The sequence below is a fragment of the Chrysochloris asiatica genome, unplaced genomic scaffold (assembly GCF_000296735.1).
Source record: "Chrysochloris asiatica unplaced genomic scaffold, ChrAsi1.0 scaffold00023, whole genome shotgun sequence".
In the NCBI taxonomy this organism is placed as follows: Eukaryota; Metazoa; Chordata; class Mammalia; order Afrosoricida; family Chrysochloridae; genus Chrysochloris; species Chrysochloris asiatica.
The window spans coordinates 13,857,906-13,874,576 of NW_006408541.1; positions in this window are offsets into that span (position 1 = coordinate 13,857,906).

Below are 16,671 nucleotides of genomic sequence, written 5' to 3' on the forward strand. Positions count from 1 at the left end.
CTACCAACCGCTCCGCAGGAGAAAGATGAGGCTTTCTGCTCCCATAAAGATTTACAGCCTCAGAAATCCAGTACAGGGTCGCTGTGAATTGGAATCGACTCCATGGCAGATAGCCACCACCCTCATAGGGCCCAGCTGCCTCTTATCTGCCTCATATTTAAAGAGATGATGTAAACCCAGGGTATTATGGGAATGTTAGAATTATATGAACAATTAAAATGAAACAAAAAACCAACAATCACATGAAGACTTACTGGTCTTCATTTTGAGAACTGCTCTAAACTTTCACAATGTAGAACCAAGGAGTTGTGTTTCACGGGGCACATGTTAGCTATGGGATGGCTGGGGTTCCAGAAGTGGTCACATACATATGCTTTCCTCTCCTTGTACCTAGAAACCATCAGAACTGTAGACCTCTAGACTGTTACCATGAAATTGAGTTTTTTTTTCTTTTGAGAAGAGGGAAGGAAGAAACTGTGACTGTTAAGTTACACCGAGTTTTGTGTGTTCCCTCCCACAAGATAAATGATATAGATTTGTAACAAGGAATGGGAACATGCAAAGTTCATAAAAGTCCTGTTGTTGTTGTTGTTTTTCAGTGCCATTGAGTTGGTTCTGAGTTATAGCAACCATTGTATAGGGCTTGTGAGGAATGGTTGGTGAGTTTGAACCACTGACCTTGCTGTTCAAACCAACCTTGTAGTCCAGTGTATTATCCTGCAGCATCACACCAGGACTCCATAAAAGTCAATTTATACTCAAAACTTATACTTTTTGGTACTTAATTTTTCTATTCAAAATTAGAAAGATCTTTCCCTAACTGTATTAAGGAAGGGAGAAAATTGGGACTAGAAGTCATAGGCCTATTATTTGGGTGATAGTAAAAGTGAGTTCAGGTGTGGCGCTGTGGGTTAATGCCCTAGACTGCAAAGCCGTTTGAACTGTAAGGTCGATGGTTCAAGCTCACCAGCTTCTCCTCTGAAATCCTATACAGGGTCGCTATGGGTTGGAACCAACTTGGAACTTAACAACAACAACAAGGTGAGTTCAAGTAACTGCCTTCTAACTTCACACCTTTGAAGAGATTGCTGTTGTTAAGTGCCGTGGAGTCAGTTTGAACTCATAGTGACCCTGTATAAGGTTTCCGAGGAGCAGATAGTGAGCTTGAACTGCTGACCTTGCAGCTGAAACCGACCTTGCAGTCCAGCGTATTAACCCACAGCACCACACCAGAACTAGAGATTATCTGATTATGTTCACAGATCCAGTTTTGGGTTTAGGGAGACCCCTCTGTGTCTGTTCTTTTATCCAAGTGAGCTATGGGATACAGATTGCTTAGATGTTAGAAAAGAAAAAAAAGCCTCATTTTCAGCAGAGGGCTGCAAAATCTGATTGTTGCTTAGTCTTGGATGGGTGCTGAAGGGATGAGGAGAGCCTTTTGACTGATTTTTCACATCCTGGAACTTCAGTCTGATTGTATTTTACAAAGAAAGAAAAAAAGACAAGGCCAAGGCCTGAGAAGAGAGTCCACCTAGGCTCAGGCAAGGTCCCTTCATGTAATGAATTTATGCAAATTCAACAACATTCCCTTGGTGAAAAAGACTGGGCAGAAAAGATCTGACAGATAGAGAGAATAAACTATTTTAAACAGTTGAGAACTCTTTCAGGAGTGAGTAGAAGAGAGAAAGCCCTGTGACTCCGCAGCTGCTTTACTGGCTTGGAGTTTCCCAGACCGCTTAGAATGCAAGTGTCCGTCTCTGCTGAGTGTGATGCTATAGTTCTAAGATTCCTTCCTCCTCCCCATTCCCAGACAGCAGGGCCTCTAAAGATAATTTAGTTTCTTTAGAGCTGTGTGAAAGAAGAGAGACATATGTTACCACACTGGAGGACAGAATGCCATTTTCCAACTCTATCTCTGTATTTATAAGATTTCAAGAATAATTTCTACAACATGTGATTTCCATATTACATACTCATTTACAACCAGATCATAACTTTGGTGGATTTAGGGAATTGAGAAGATGTCTAGGCTGGTGTTTAGGTTTTCTACTGAACCAAGTCAAAAGCTAACAGTCTTAACACGTTCTAAAAAATATTTTCTACTTATGAAATGAATACATGCTTGTTACGGAACATTCTTTCCTACCTAAGAGCTTGAATACTTAGTTTTTTTCTGCCTGGGGTAGTCTATTCTTGAATTTTATGAGCCCAAAGGTCTCCTTCTGAGAGGGTTCTTATCTGACCCTTTCCCATCTAATTACCCTCTAGCATAGGAGTCTCTTTAATTTTCTTGTAGCATTTATTTCTCTTATTTCATTTGCTTTGTTTGGTTATAATTTATTTTGCATTTCTCTTGCTTTTCTGTAAGGCATTGTCTATGTTGTTGTTGTTAAGTGCCATTGAATAGGTTCTGATTCACAGTGACCCTGTATAGGAAATCTGAGGCTGTAAATCTTTGAGGGAGCAGAAAGTCTCATCTTTCTCCCTCAAAGCGGCTGGTGAGTTTGAGCTGCTGACCTTGTGGTTAGCAGTTAGTGCTTATTCTATATAGCCACTGCACTCCCATTTACACTGTTTGTATTGTTGTTGAGTGTCAACAAGTTAGTTCTGACTCATAGCAACCCTGCATAGGGTTTCTAAGGAGTGGCTTGTGAGTTTGAACCTTTGACCCTGTGGTTCAAATGACCTTGTGGTCCAGTGCTTATTCTACAATGCCACACCAGGACTCTGTATTAGATATTAGTTTTATTGTGTTTTATACCCATTAGAGTGTAAGCTCCATGAGGACAGGATTTTTGTCTATTTAAGATTGTATTGGCTTTCTCAGTTCTGGGAGCAGTGCTTTGCACATAGCAAGCATTTATTGCTGTTTGGTGCTGTTGAGTTGGTTCCAACTCATAGTGACCCTATGTACAACATAATGAAGCATCGCCAGGTCCTGCTCCATCCTTACAATTGCTGCTACACTTGAGTCCATTGCTGCTGCCATTGTACCATCCCATCTTTTTGGGATTCTCCTTCTTTTTCAGTGACCCTCCATTTACCGAGCAAGAATTCCTTCTCCAGGGACTGGTCCCTCTTGATAATATGTCCATGTCTGAAGTCTGAGAGGCAAATTCTAGCCATCTTGGTTTCTAAGGAGCTTTATATTTGCACTTCCTCCAACACACATTTGTTGGTTCTTCTGTAACACCATAACTCAAACACATCAATTCCTATACAGTCTTCCTTATTCATTGTCCAATTTTCACATCCATATGAAGCTATTCAAAATACCATGGCTTGGATCAGGCTCACCTTAGTCCTCAAACTGACATCTTTGCTCATGAACACTTTAAAGAGGTCTTGTGCAGCAGAATTGTCTAATGCAGTATATCGTTTGATTACTTGATTGCTGCTTCCACGAGTGTTGATCGTGGATCCAAGTCTTTGACAACTCAATCTTTTTTCCATTGATCATGATGTTATTTATTGGTCCAGTGGTGAGGATTTTTGTCTTCTGTAAACTGAGGTGTGACCTATACTGAAATCTATGGTCTTTGATCTTCATCAGTATTTTAAGTCTCTTTGCTTTCAGCAAGCAAGGTTGTATCATCTACATATTGCAAGTTGTTAATGAGTTATCCTCCGATCTTAATGTCACATTCTTCATATAATCCAGCTTCTCAGATCATTTGCTCAGCATAAAGATCGAATAAGTATGGCTAAAGAATATAATCCTGGCACACACCTTTCCTCATTTTATACCATTCAGTAGCTTCTTGTTGTGTTCGAACAACTGCCTCTTGGTCTAAGCACAATTAAGTGTTCCAGAATACTCATTCTTTGCAATGTTGCCCATAGCTTATGATCCACATGGTCGAAAGCTTCTGCATAATCAATAAAGCACAGGTAAGCATCTTTATGGTATCCTAAGCTTTCAGCCAAGATCTAGCTGATGTCTACTATGATAGTCCTCATTCCACTTCCTCATCTGAATGAAGCTTGGACCTCTAGTTGTTCTCTGTCAATGTTCTGCTGCAGCCATTTTTGAATTGATATTAACGATATTGTCTGATGATTTCCACATTCTGTTGGGTCACCTCTCTTTGGAAGGGCACACATATGGATCTCTTCCAATCCATTGGCCAGGTAGCGATCTTCCTAATTTCTTGGTAAAGATGAGTGAGTACCTCCAGTGCCGCAGCAGTTTGTTCAGATTTCAATTTGTACTCCATACATTTCTGGAGCCTTCGTCTTTTTCAACACCTTCAGTGATCCTTGGACTTCTTCCTTCAGGATCATTGGCTTTTGATCTTATGCTACCTCTTGAAATGATTGAACATACACCATTTCTTTTTGATACAGTGACTGTACTCGTTCCAATTTCTTTTGATGTTTTCTACATCATCCAATATTTTGCCCATAGAATCTTTCAAAAGTGCAAGTTGAGGCTTGAATTATCTCAGTTCTTTCAGCTTGAGAAACATTGAGTGTTTTCTTCCCTTTTGGTTTTCTAACTCCAGATTTTTGCACATTTCATTATAATATTTGATTATGTCTTCTTAAAATGCCTTCTGAAAATTTCTGTTTGGCTCTTTTACCTCCTCATTTCTTCCATTTGGTGGCAAAGCTTCCAGGATTACAACAACACACACAAGCCACCACAGTGCGACAAACTGACAGACAGACCTGTGGTGGTAGCGAGCAATCAGTAAACATTTACGTTCGGAAGGAAGAATAGCAAGATTAAAGGAAGAAAAATAATGACGACAGCAGAAAGACGGGAGGGAAATTAAGGTCACTCTCCCACCTCCAAGTTGGGTCCAAGCCGGGAATCCGTAAGAACTACAATTCCCAGCAGGCTTAGGTACCCGTGGCTAGTAGCTGAGGCCCAGGTCCAAGACCTGGTCCCCACCTCGCCCACCAGGCTCCCGGCGTGCTTTGCGAGCTCTGGCGCTGCCGTAGCGCCCGCCGGGACTTGTGGTCCAAGCACGAGTGGGGGTGGGGCAGGGCATGGAGGCAGGCGGGGGCCGGGGGCGGGCGCCGGCCCCTCCCCCGTCACTTCCTGCCAGGCTGCGGGCGCTGGAGCGGCTCCTCAGCGTTTGCGCCGGCGGCTGCCGCCGCGTCTCGTTCCGCTACCACTTTCCCTGACCCCCCCGGCCCGGCGGCGCCCGCCCCCTCCACGGCCACTCCGCCTCTTCCCTCCTTCCGTCCCTTCCTTTTCTCCCTTCTTCCTTCCCTTCCTCGTCGTCGCTGCTCAGGACCGCCGGCCGGGGGACGCGTCTAGGGCAGCAGCCAGGTGAGGCGGCCGGGCCCGGCCTGAAGGGGCTCGCGCGGGCTGCGCGGCCGCAGGGAGGCGGGCGGCGGGTGGGGCCTAGGCCTCGGCGACGCCGCGCGCCCGGCCTTCTCTCCCCGGGCCTCGCTGCAGCCGGCGGGGCCTTTCGCGAGGAGGCGGGTCGTCCTGTGCCCCCCGCCTCGAGCCGTCGGACGGCCGGGCCCCCAGGCGTCCCATTCTCCCCGCTCCCTAGCTGGGGCCAGAAACAGGTGCCTCTTGGTGCGCGGGGACGCCGAAGTGGTTCCCGGGGCGAGGTGGGGTGTCCCCACTGTAGGCCCCCGAGATCTAGAACGGACACATGGCCTGGCCCCGGGCTGTAGCCCAGGTGCCCCGCACGGGTCCACGTCTCGGCTCGGCCCCTTGGGCGAGTCCCTTCAACTCTTTGTGTCTTCACTGACAGAAGCGCTACTACCGTCCCTGCCCTTTAAGGCTGTTAGGGTGCAGTGAGTCGGGGCGTGCAAAGCGCTTATCACTGTGCCAATAAACCGTGCACATCATTGATTACGGTGCCAGTAGATATCATTTCATGGATAGAGGGGACAGAAGTTGACATACCTCCCCGTGTTTGGATCCCTGGAGGCAGACCTTGTTTTGGGTTGTTACCATCTCATCTGAAAGGGGCTTAATGCTTAATTGGGGCAGTCTGTGAAAGCGCAGGCAGTTCTTTCCCTCTCCTCCGCCTAGCCAACTGCCAGATTTTCAGCAATGTGAGCAACCTGTCCGTTTTTTGTTTTGATTGGTTTTTTTTCTGTCATCATCCGACTTCTCGTCATCCCATTTCTGGGAAAGTTGCTGGCAGAAACCGTCTCCCAAGTCCGGCAAAGCTTTCTGCAGCACTTGCTGCGTGTCAGGTTCTGGGGACAGGGGTGGTAATGCAAAGATGAACAAATAGGTCTGTCTGCCCTTTTCTTGCTCCGCATCTCTGACTCCGAACTTTATTTTATTTTATTTTTTTTAACTGCAGCTTTGCTTTTTATTCCTTACGTCCCTGTTGGCTGACTTTCATTTTAAGCCCCTGTCCCACCTCCGTTTTGCAGTATTGCATGTGTGGATGTTTTCTTCAGTTCCAGCAAAGATGTGTGTTTCAGTCCGTTCTGCTACTATCTTCAGGCTATGGGGACATTTTTTAAGGGCACTCTTCCCTCCTGCCTTTAACTTGAATTGTTTTATAGGGTGGAGAGAGAAAGGAAATTAAACCACGTTTTCGTATGACTTGGACCTTTCAGGAATCAAGTGTGCTTCCCAAATGTAAATCACATTACTACTTGTTGAAGTAGAAACTAAAAATACAGTTGGATTGTAGAGGGAGCGGTTTCAATCATTCTGGTGACAGGTGGGATTTTCAGAACAGCAACTTGAATCAAGCATGCAGGCTTTTTTTCTTTATGTACTTAGTTGTATAGGTATATCTTTCAGTAATGGAATACAACTTATGGAAGGTCAGATTTACAAAAGTAAAAATTTTTTTTTAAAACTAGAAGTGTGTGTTCTGAATGATCCGACTGTACCATAGGATTGTTTTAGACAGTACATTTCCTTAGTGAATTCAAGACGCTTTGATTTACACCAGTTTCTCAATGATAACACATGATCAAATGTTCTTGACATTTTCCTAGATTTTTGTGCCATAAGGCATTGCTGTAGTTTCTAGTTTAAAATCTTTGTTTATTTGACTCTTTAAAACACCTGAGAAAATAACGATACAAGCAATATGAGGCGCTTCAAAAAGTTCCTGGGAAAATGGAATTGAAAGATAATGGAATTTTTTCATGCAGTTTTTTGAAGTCCCCTGGTACAAAGCAGAAAATCTTCTCTCACATTGTAAATTGTTGTTAAGTGCTGTAAAGTTGGTTCTGACTCATTTGTAGCTTTGTTTAGCGTTTTCAAGGAGTGACCGGTGGGTTTGAACTACTGACCTTGAGGTTAGCAGTCCAATGCTTATCCTACAGCGCCACACCAGGACTCCTTGTAAATTTTAGTGCTAGTGAAATGGTGTTGTAATATTGCAATTGTTGTTGTTAAGTGCTGTCGAGTCAGTTCTAATTCATGGCAACTAGGTCCAAGGCGTGCCTGGTAAACTTGATATATAGACCCTGCGGTTCACACTGACCTTGCAGTCCAATACCTTAAACCGCAGCGCCACCAGGACTCTTCTAATAGTGCAGTATAACCTCAAGTTCTGTTTGTTTGTTTTTAAATCTTTTTGTTATGGAAAATGTAGGAAAGTCAAATAGCACTATAGAGAACATCTATATATTCGTCACTTAGCTTTGACTGTGATTAACTCATAGCCAAAGTCAGTCAGCCTTTTTTCAGATTGTACCAGTCCCCCAAATTGGATTGTTTGGAAACAAATCCCAAACACCGCATCACAACATTCACAGTTTTTCACTTTTCCTAGATCACTCCAGCCTGCCCCAGTATTTTGTTATTGTTGTTGTTAAGTGCTGTCAACTGGGTTCCTACTCATCACCTCCCTGTATAGTGTTTCTAAGGAGCGACTGGTGAGTTTGAACCACTGACCTTGTGGTTCAAACTGACCTTGCGGTCCAGAGCTTTATCCTCTAGTCAAACGTCTCGTTTTGTTTGTTGGCATTCTCATCTTTGTTTAGACACTGTTACTATAGAGCAGAAAGAAAACCAGCAGCCTAATTAGTACTTCATTTAGTGTTTCTCCCCAAACAAGTCAAATCCAAAATAAGGCTTTTTTTCTTTGCATATGAAAACAATAAGTCTTTTTCTATTAATGGCTAGAATTGAAACGCAGTCAGAAATTAGATTCTTTAATATTGTCTGGTGAAGACTACCTGTTAAACTACTTTTAATGGAGAATAACTTTGTGTTCAAGCTAAACCAAAGTTAATCATTTATAATGAAAACCTTTAAAGTTTCTTTACAGTAGTTGTGTAAATATGTTGTTATCACCTTAGGTTAAGAATTAAGCAAAGGTTGTTTGATTTCAAAACCCTCCTGTTGAATTGTTTTCTGAAGACGGCTCTCATCTGCAAACAACACATTTAGTTGAGTGGGAATTAGTTCTTAACTTTTTGGGGCTAGTATGACATTATAGCATAAGTGTTGATAGTTTCTTGTCTAAAAAAGAGATCAAGAATGGAAGTTGATGAGAATCTAAAAAATGTGTGTCGTTATTATATAATTTTCAAAATTCTAGTCATGAACAGTTTCTAGTTCTTGGTCCTGTAACATTTTAATTTTACTTCTATTGGTTTAGTTTTGAGCTTGATCAGGTACAGTGGCAGTGTTATATATTTTAGACATTACAACCTAGGGGATGGGGAAAGAAATGTCTTGTAAAATTAATTTACGGGAAAAAAAATTTGGTATCAAAGAAAGGATATTATTGATACGTGCCGTGGAGTCTGTTCTGACTCATAGTGACCCTGTACAGGGTTTCTGAGGCTGTAAATCTTTACGGGAGCAGGAAGCCTCATCTTTCTCCTACGGAACAGCTGGTAGTTTCGAACTCCTGACCCTGAGGTTCGCAGCCCGATTCGTAACCATTAGGCTACCAGAGCTCCTTAAAGAAGGGATACAACATATATTTTATTATGGAAAATGCTTAGTGGTTCCCGGTAGATTAAAATTATCCTGGTATGGCGCTGTGGGTTAATGCGCCAGACTGCAAAACTGTTTGAACTGCAAGGTCAGCGGTTCAAGCTCACCAGCTGCTCCTTGGAAACCCTATACAGGGCCGCTATGGGTCGGAATTGACTGACTTGATGGCACTTGACAACACCACCATCACCATCAATACAGTTTCCTCAGAATAAATTGCTTTCTGTTAGAATTTAACCAGAATATGCCCCCAGTCTGAAGTTCAAACAAGCTGTTAACATTCTTTTGACTAAAATAATCAGGCAAGATATTATTATATTGTGCTTTTTCATCCATGTAGTGAAAATCAGGACTTCATTTCTCTTTATGGCTGAGCAGTGCCCCACTGTGCAGAGACTACCTTGTTTATCTAGTTAGTCATTTATGGACATATTGGTTGGTTTCACCTTTTGGTTATTCTAAAAAGTACTGCAGTGAACACTGATGTACACTCACCTGGGTATATACCCAGGATTGGAATTGCTGGGTCAAAAGGGAGTTCTGTGTTCTGCTCTTTGAGGAACCACCTGTTTTTTACAGGGGCTGCACCATTTTACATTCCCACCAGTAATGAAGTAATGGATGGGAGTTCTAGTTTCTCTACATCCTCTCCTACACCTGTTTTTGATCCTTGCCATTCTAACAATGGACTTCTGGTGCGCGCTGTAGGATCAGTGCTGGACTGCAAACCACAAGGTCGGCAGTTCAAACCCACCAGCTGCTCCTCGGAAGCCCTATACAGGGTCTCTATGAGTCTGAATCTACTCGTTGTTGTTAAGTGCCATTGAGTTGTTTCCAACCCATAGCGACCCTGAACAGGGTTTCTGAGGCTGTAAACTTTACGGGAGCAGAAAGCCTCATCTGTCTCCCGTGGAGCAGCTGGTAGTTTTGAACTGCTGACCTTACGGTTTGCAGCCCGATTCGTAACCACTATGCTACCAGAGCTCCTTGAGTCTACTTGACATCACTTAACAAAATTCTAAAAGGAGTGAGGTGGTATCTCATTGTGGTTTTGATTAGCATTTCTCTAATGACTAATACCTGGTGTGGCGTTGAAGCTAAGCAATGGATTGTTCATGATGTTGGCAGTTCAAACCCATTAGCCACTCTTCAGAAACCCCACACAGGTCCCTGTGAGTTAGAATTGACTTGATGGCACTTAAAGAACACTGGGTAGTGAGCTGGAGATGAGACTTTCTGCTCCTCCCTTGAAGATGTAGAAAGTCTTGGAAAGCCCATACAAGGGTGTATGTGCATTCGAACTGACTCTACAGCACCTAACAACAACAATGCTTAAGTGCTCTGCTTCTCACCAAAATGTCAGCAGTTAGAACCTACCAGTTGCTTCAGGGTGCAGTCTCCTTTTGTAAAAATTTGCAGTCTAGGAAATCCTGTGGGGGAGTTCTACTTTGTCCTATAATATTGCCATGAGTTGGAATCTGCTATGGTAATGGGCTTATTAGCTAATGATGTTCAGAATCTTCATATGCTTGCTGGCTCTGATGCCCTTTGGTTTGGAGTAAGGGTGAAATTTACCAGCATACAGATGAAAATTTAATGAAAAAAAATAGCTTTTTGTGGGTTGTCATAGGTCAATTTTAGAGGTCTTATTTTTATGAACTTTTCAGACTGCATCATCTTATTTAATGTCACATTTAGTGAAATATTGTTGTTAAGTGCCCTCGAGTCGATTCCAGCCTTTAATGACCCTGTATAGGGTTTCTGAGGAGGAGCCGGTGAGCTTGAACCGCCGACCTTGTGGTTTTAACCGACTTAGCAGTCCAGCGCATTAGCCCACAGGGCCATGCCAGGACTCCATTTAGTGAAATAGGATTGCTCAGTTTGAAGAAGTAAATTTTGGCATTGCTTCATAATGGTATTTCGGAAGCTACAAAATTAACTTATTGTGACAGGGGACCTTTTTGGTTAAAAGTATTCTGGTATAATTTTCTACATGGACTTTACCTTAAATACAACTTAATCAAAATCAAGAAACAGCATTTATGTTATCAGTTGCCACAAAGTCAGTGCAGACTCGGGTGACCCCATGTGTGCAGAATAAAGGGGTTCAAGGCTGTGTGTGACATTGTGGAAGCAGATCTCCAGGCCTGTCTTCTGAGGGTTCCCACTGCCAGCCTGTCAGCTGCTACGTAGACTCTGAACTGTTTGTGCCACCATGGACTCCTATAGCTTTTATGTTGTTAAGTGCTGTCAAGTTGATACCAATTCATAGTGACCCTGTATAGGGTTTCCTAGGCTTTTAAAATCTTTGTGAGCCTGAACCACAGTCCTTGTGGTTTGCAGTCCAGTGCTTATTGTATGGAGCCCCTGTACTCCATATAACATACTGTTTCAGAAATATAAACTGCAAGTTAGAGATGAAGACATGCTAATTGATAAGGTTATTTCCCCCCAGTATCTTAGGAAAATGTTCACACATAACACCAAGTATTAGGAGCCTGGTGGTACTATAATAGTATGGAGAAGCACTGGACTGCTAACCACAAAGTTAGTAGTTTAGACCCCCAGCTGCTCTTTAGTGTAAAGATGAGGCTGTGTGCTTCTGTAAAGATTTACAGCCTCAGAACCCTATACAGGGTCACTCTGAGTTCCATAGGAATTAATGACAATGCGTTGGTTATGGTGCTCTAGGATAAGCACTGGACTGCTGACCTCAAGGTTAGCAATTCAAATCCACCAGTTGCTCCTCAGAAATTCTACAGACTATGAGCGAGAACTGACTGAGGGCACTTAACATCATCATGAAGTTTAAGAAATTTTACAATATACGTATACCTGTATATCTACATTTTCCTGTTAACATTTTTTTTGTATTATAGTTAATCACATGTCTGTTCCATTTATCCATCCCTCTTTCATAATTCATTAATCGGTTTTATATTTTGATATATCTCAAAGTAAAGAATAATATCACACTGAATACTTCAGCATGTATATCTGGTTTTTAGTCTTAAATAGAAATAGTTAATGAGGCATTTCCTGATGTTTACAAGTCAAAATCTTTGCTGACATTTATTTCTAGTTTTGCTTTGAGTTTAGAATGATTTGCCTTTAACAAACTGTTTGATGGACTTTTGTACCAAAGTGTGTCTACCTATAAATCAAATATTACAAAGCTTAATGTTGTTCAAATCTTTTGCTCTTATCTAGTAAGGAGATGATAAGATTATGGATATTTGTTAATCAGGGTGGATGGCTTGGGTGTCTCTCTGGTGCACAATTTAATGCTCTCAACTAAATTTGCAAGTAAAACTTGTTACAAAGTGATAAAATGGGGAAATTACTGAAAATAGCATAATTTATGCTCTAAATAAGTTATAGACTAGTGCATGGAGTCCTGTTGTGGTGCTGTGGGCTAATGTGCCGGACTGCAAAGTCATTTATACTGCAGGGTTGGTGGTTCAAGCTCACCAGCTGCTCCTTGGAAACCCTATACAGGGTCACTATGGGTCAGAATTAACTTGACAGCACTTAACAACAACACTAACCAAAAGGTTCCTGGCTCCTCCAAAACAGGGAGCCAAAACTGACTGGATGGCACTTAACAACAACCTCCATACTATTATAGTGCCACCAGGCTCCTAATAGTAATCTATCCAGATTGTTCATTCTATTTGTTAGGATTACACATATTCACTTATTTGCTAAAGGGGATTGAAATTTATTTATCTAAAACCAAAGTGTAAAAAATCTAAGATACTATAAGTATTTGTTATGTACCATCAAGTCGGTTCTAACTCATAAGTACCCTGTATAGGATTTCCGAGGAACAGCTGTTGAGTTTGAACCACCGACCTTGCAGTGCTTATCCTACAGCACCACACTAGGGCTCTTCCAAGAAACTATTTGCTTTCAATTAAAGATTAGTCATCTGAATATTAGATCTGTGATCCATCTGTTTCTGTTTAATCTAAAATCTAATTTTGGAAAGAAGTACAATGGATTTGGGTTGATAAATGGTAACAGGAGCTTAAATAGGCCATTTTGTTGTATAATATACAGAACTCATAATTGCCCAGAACATTTTTATGTCATATCAACTAGACTAAGAAAACCTAACTATTGTGGTTTTTTTCCTCCCTATGAAAATGGTTGCTGAGGGCTGCCTCCTGAGGTTGTCCCTATCTGACGTAACTGTAGCACTGGCTGCCCAGTGAGTGACTTGGTTTTAGTCAGCATGTTCTCTATTCCAGTTCATTGTTTGTTTGTTTAAAAGAGTAGGGTGTAGCTATTAGTTTATATTTATAGATATTTATGTAACTGAGGGAGAGATTAGTGAATTTGCTGGGTAATACTATTTGCTAGTATTTATTGAGCTCTTGCTTAATTAGAATTACAGGGTGAGAGTTATGCACTGTAGACAGGGAATTGCAAAGGTCAGATTGCATTTATCTAATGCTATAAAAGGAGTCCTGGTGTGCCGCTGTACGATAAGTGCAGGACCATAGGTTTGAACCACAAGGACGGTGGTTCAGACACAGCACTTGCTCCTTGGAAATCTTATACTTCGCTGTATAAGGTCACTGTAAATCAGAACTGACTTGACGGCATTTAAAAACAAGGATATAAAAAAGCTACTGTTCGTTGGGACTTAAAATACTGATGCAGATCAAAGGACATGTTACCAGGAAGGACCAATCCCTGTAGAAGGACATCATGCTTGGTAAAGTAGTGAGTCAGCCAACGCAATGTATTGGCACAGTGACAGCAGCAATGGGCCCAAGCTTAACAATAATTGTGAGGGTGACACAGAGCCTGGCAGTGTTTCGTTCTGTTGTGTATAGGTTTACTATGAGTTGGGGGCGACTTGTTGGCACCTAAGAATAACCATTCATTGAGCTCTTCCTTTGTGCCAAGCATTGAATTAGACCCTTGATGCTGTATTTCTAGTTCTCTCAAACATCTTTGCAGAGTAAGGGTCATAATAGCTGAGGATGCTGACACCCATCTGAATGACCATTAACTGGCACTGGGTCTGAGCCTCCAGGTACTTACTGCTGGAACATGGCTTGTCAGGTTTCATAGCCAGTATCATACATCAACCTCTTATCATGCTCAGGTGACTTCACTTAGGGTCATTGAGTCTGCTGTCACTAGTTTCCAACTTTTCTTGCTAAAAACAAGAATGAAAAACAACAACAAAAACTCTAAATTGAATGTTTAGAATGCTTACACAAAATTTTTATTTTTATTGTGCTTTAGGTGAAGTTTATACAGCAAATAAGATTCCCCTCTCATCATTTCTGTTCTGTTTCCATTTTCTTATTTTTTGAGTAACTGTTGACCATTTGGTCTCATATAGGGAACACACTACTTAAAGAGTAATACTGTTTATTTTATAAGCCAATCTATTATTTGACTGAAAAGTGACACCCCACCCCACCCCCCAGAAATAGCTTCAAATCCAGTGAATTATTCCTTTACTTTCTTTGAACCGATGGTCACCTGAGTAAGAAGTCTTGTTGGTTCTCCAGCCAAGCAGCAGTGATATCTGTGACTAGTTGTAAAAGGCCAGATCCATGAAATTAAATCTGCCTGTGGATTTGGTGTTTTAAGCGAGACGTCGTTTGAGGTTCCAGTCTGCATTTGACCTTGACTGAGGGCAACCTTGTAGTCTGTACTGACTGTGTGTGTATGTGTGTCTCATTGATCATGAAAAGGTGTTGGAAATGTTGTCTTTCTGAGGCTGAAGTGAGCAGACCAGGCTTCTTAAATTGTTACTATAATAGTTCCCCTCAGGGATGAGCTTGTCTGATTCACTCACATCTTTGCTTTTTGAAGTCCAGCTTTCTATAGATGAAAGTGAATTGATGCATGCATTTTTATCCTTGCACATTCCACTCTAATACAAATAGATTGTTGTCTGCTGATACTGTTGGGAAGCTGTGTAGCAAGCTAGGCAGACTGTTGCTCTGCCAGAAAGAGGATAATATGAATGTAAGGATGTTTGGTTTTGCTTGGAGGCTTACGTTCTTTGTTGTGTAATTTAACTGACCTGCTCTTTGAGACTCCATGACCCTTTCCTTCGTGATAGGCCATTATCGTGAAATAAGTTGCGTTTCCTTTTTCTGGAACATTTAAAATATAAATGCTTCTAGATAACAATTTCCTTGTTAGCTGAGAAATTTATTTAAGCACTAAATGTAAAGAATAAGGTGCACAAATCTTTTCTTAGATGAAGTCCTTTTTGAATTTTGCTACTTATTTTATTTCATAAATAGTGTGTTGTGAACCCGTACATTGTGCTGGGGAAGTGGGGGGGGGGGGCGGACACGGACGACCCGTGGAAGTTCAGTGGTGGTGTTCTTGCCCCTTCCCCTTCTGATACTCAACTGTTAGATCCTGCCTCCCCCTCCACCTTTTTTTTTTAAACCAATTCTGATACTGGCTGTTTCTTCGATGCATTGGCTAATTTCTCTGCTGGGTTCAATAATTTGTTGCTATAACCCCAGAACTCATAGACAGTATTCTCAATTATGGGGTTTATGAAGGAGGTTGTTGTTGTTGTTGTTATGTGCCGTCAAGTCAGTTCCAACCCATAGCGACCCTGCATAGGGTTTCCGAGGAGCAGCTGGTGAGCTTGAACTGCCAACTGCAGTTCACATGGCTTTGCAGTCTGGCGCATTAACTCACAGCGCCACACCAGGACTCCTATGAAGGAGGTACCATGTTATAATTCATGGCCAGAAAAGACTCAGGATACGGTTCTGCAGTCAGGACAGTCTCGTCTCAGCTCTGCCTTCAGATAAGCCTCTTCTGGTCCTTGGTCTTTCAACCCGAGGTCCCAGGGGCATCTTGAGCTGTCCAGCCTCTATTGGGCTAGTGGTACAAAGCTCTTTCTCATGACTGTTAAGGGTCCACAGGTATCTCACTCTGACAGCAAGCCTTCTATCCAAAGGCACAGAGTAGGTTGGCAAGCCTTGTGCCATTGATAGTGCCAAGGACACCCCACTCCTTTAGCAGTCTCCTGCCCGAAGGTGCTCAGCCTTCTCCCTCCGTGGACTGGGAAACCCACTGCACCCTCTCAGGTCTGTCTCCTGGTTCTCCTGTCTGTGGTGGGGTTGTTTTGGTGCTTTTTCCATCTCTGGTGTTAAAATGTACTGTCCCCTGGGTCTAGGAGGATTCTGTGTAGGGACCCTGGGTTGAAAGGACATGCTCTGCTCCTGTCTCTTGGTAAAAGTCAGATCCCGTCGTCTCCTCCTGTGCACTGGGATTGACTTTCTTTAAAGCTTAGTGACAGAATTGACCAATCCCCTTGTTAGGTGTCTATATACCTTATTGACATTATTAGCAAACTATCTAGAAGCATGTTTGCATAGTATATGACCCAGGCTATTGATGGGAGTCACATAGAGTGATAATTGAAATGACCAGAGATTGGTGTTAAGTGCTGTCAAGTGGGTTCTAATTCACAACAACCCTGCATAGAGGCTGTACATCTTTGTGGGAGCAGAAAGCTACCTCTTCACACTGTGGAGCTACTGTTAGGCACAAACAGATGACCTTGTGGTTCCCAGTCCAGTGCTTATCATGCAGAACTGGTAATAAGTATGATGACTTTGGATTATCATTGGACTTGATGGAGCATTTATTTATTTTTTAATGTTTTATTGTGAATTATGTGACAGTTTACATGGGAGAACATTGGTTTTACATTCATTCTATTGTATATCGTCTCATTGCCATGGTTACAATCCCCTCCATGCATCCTTCCCCCC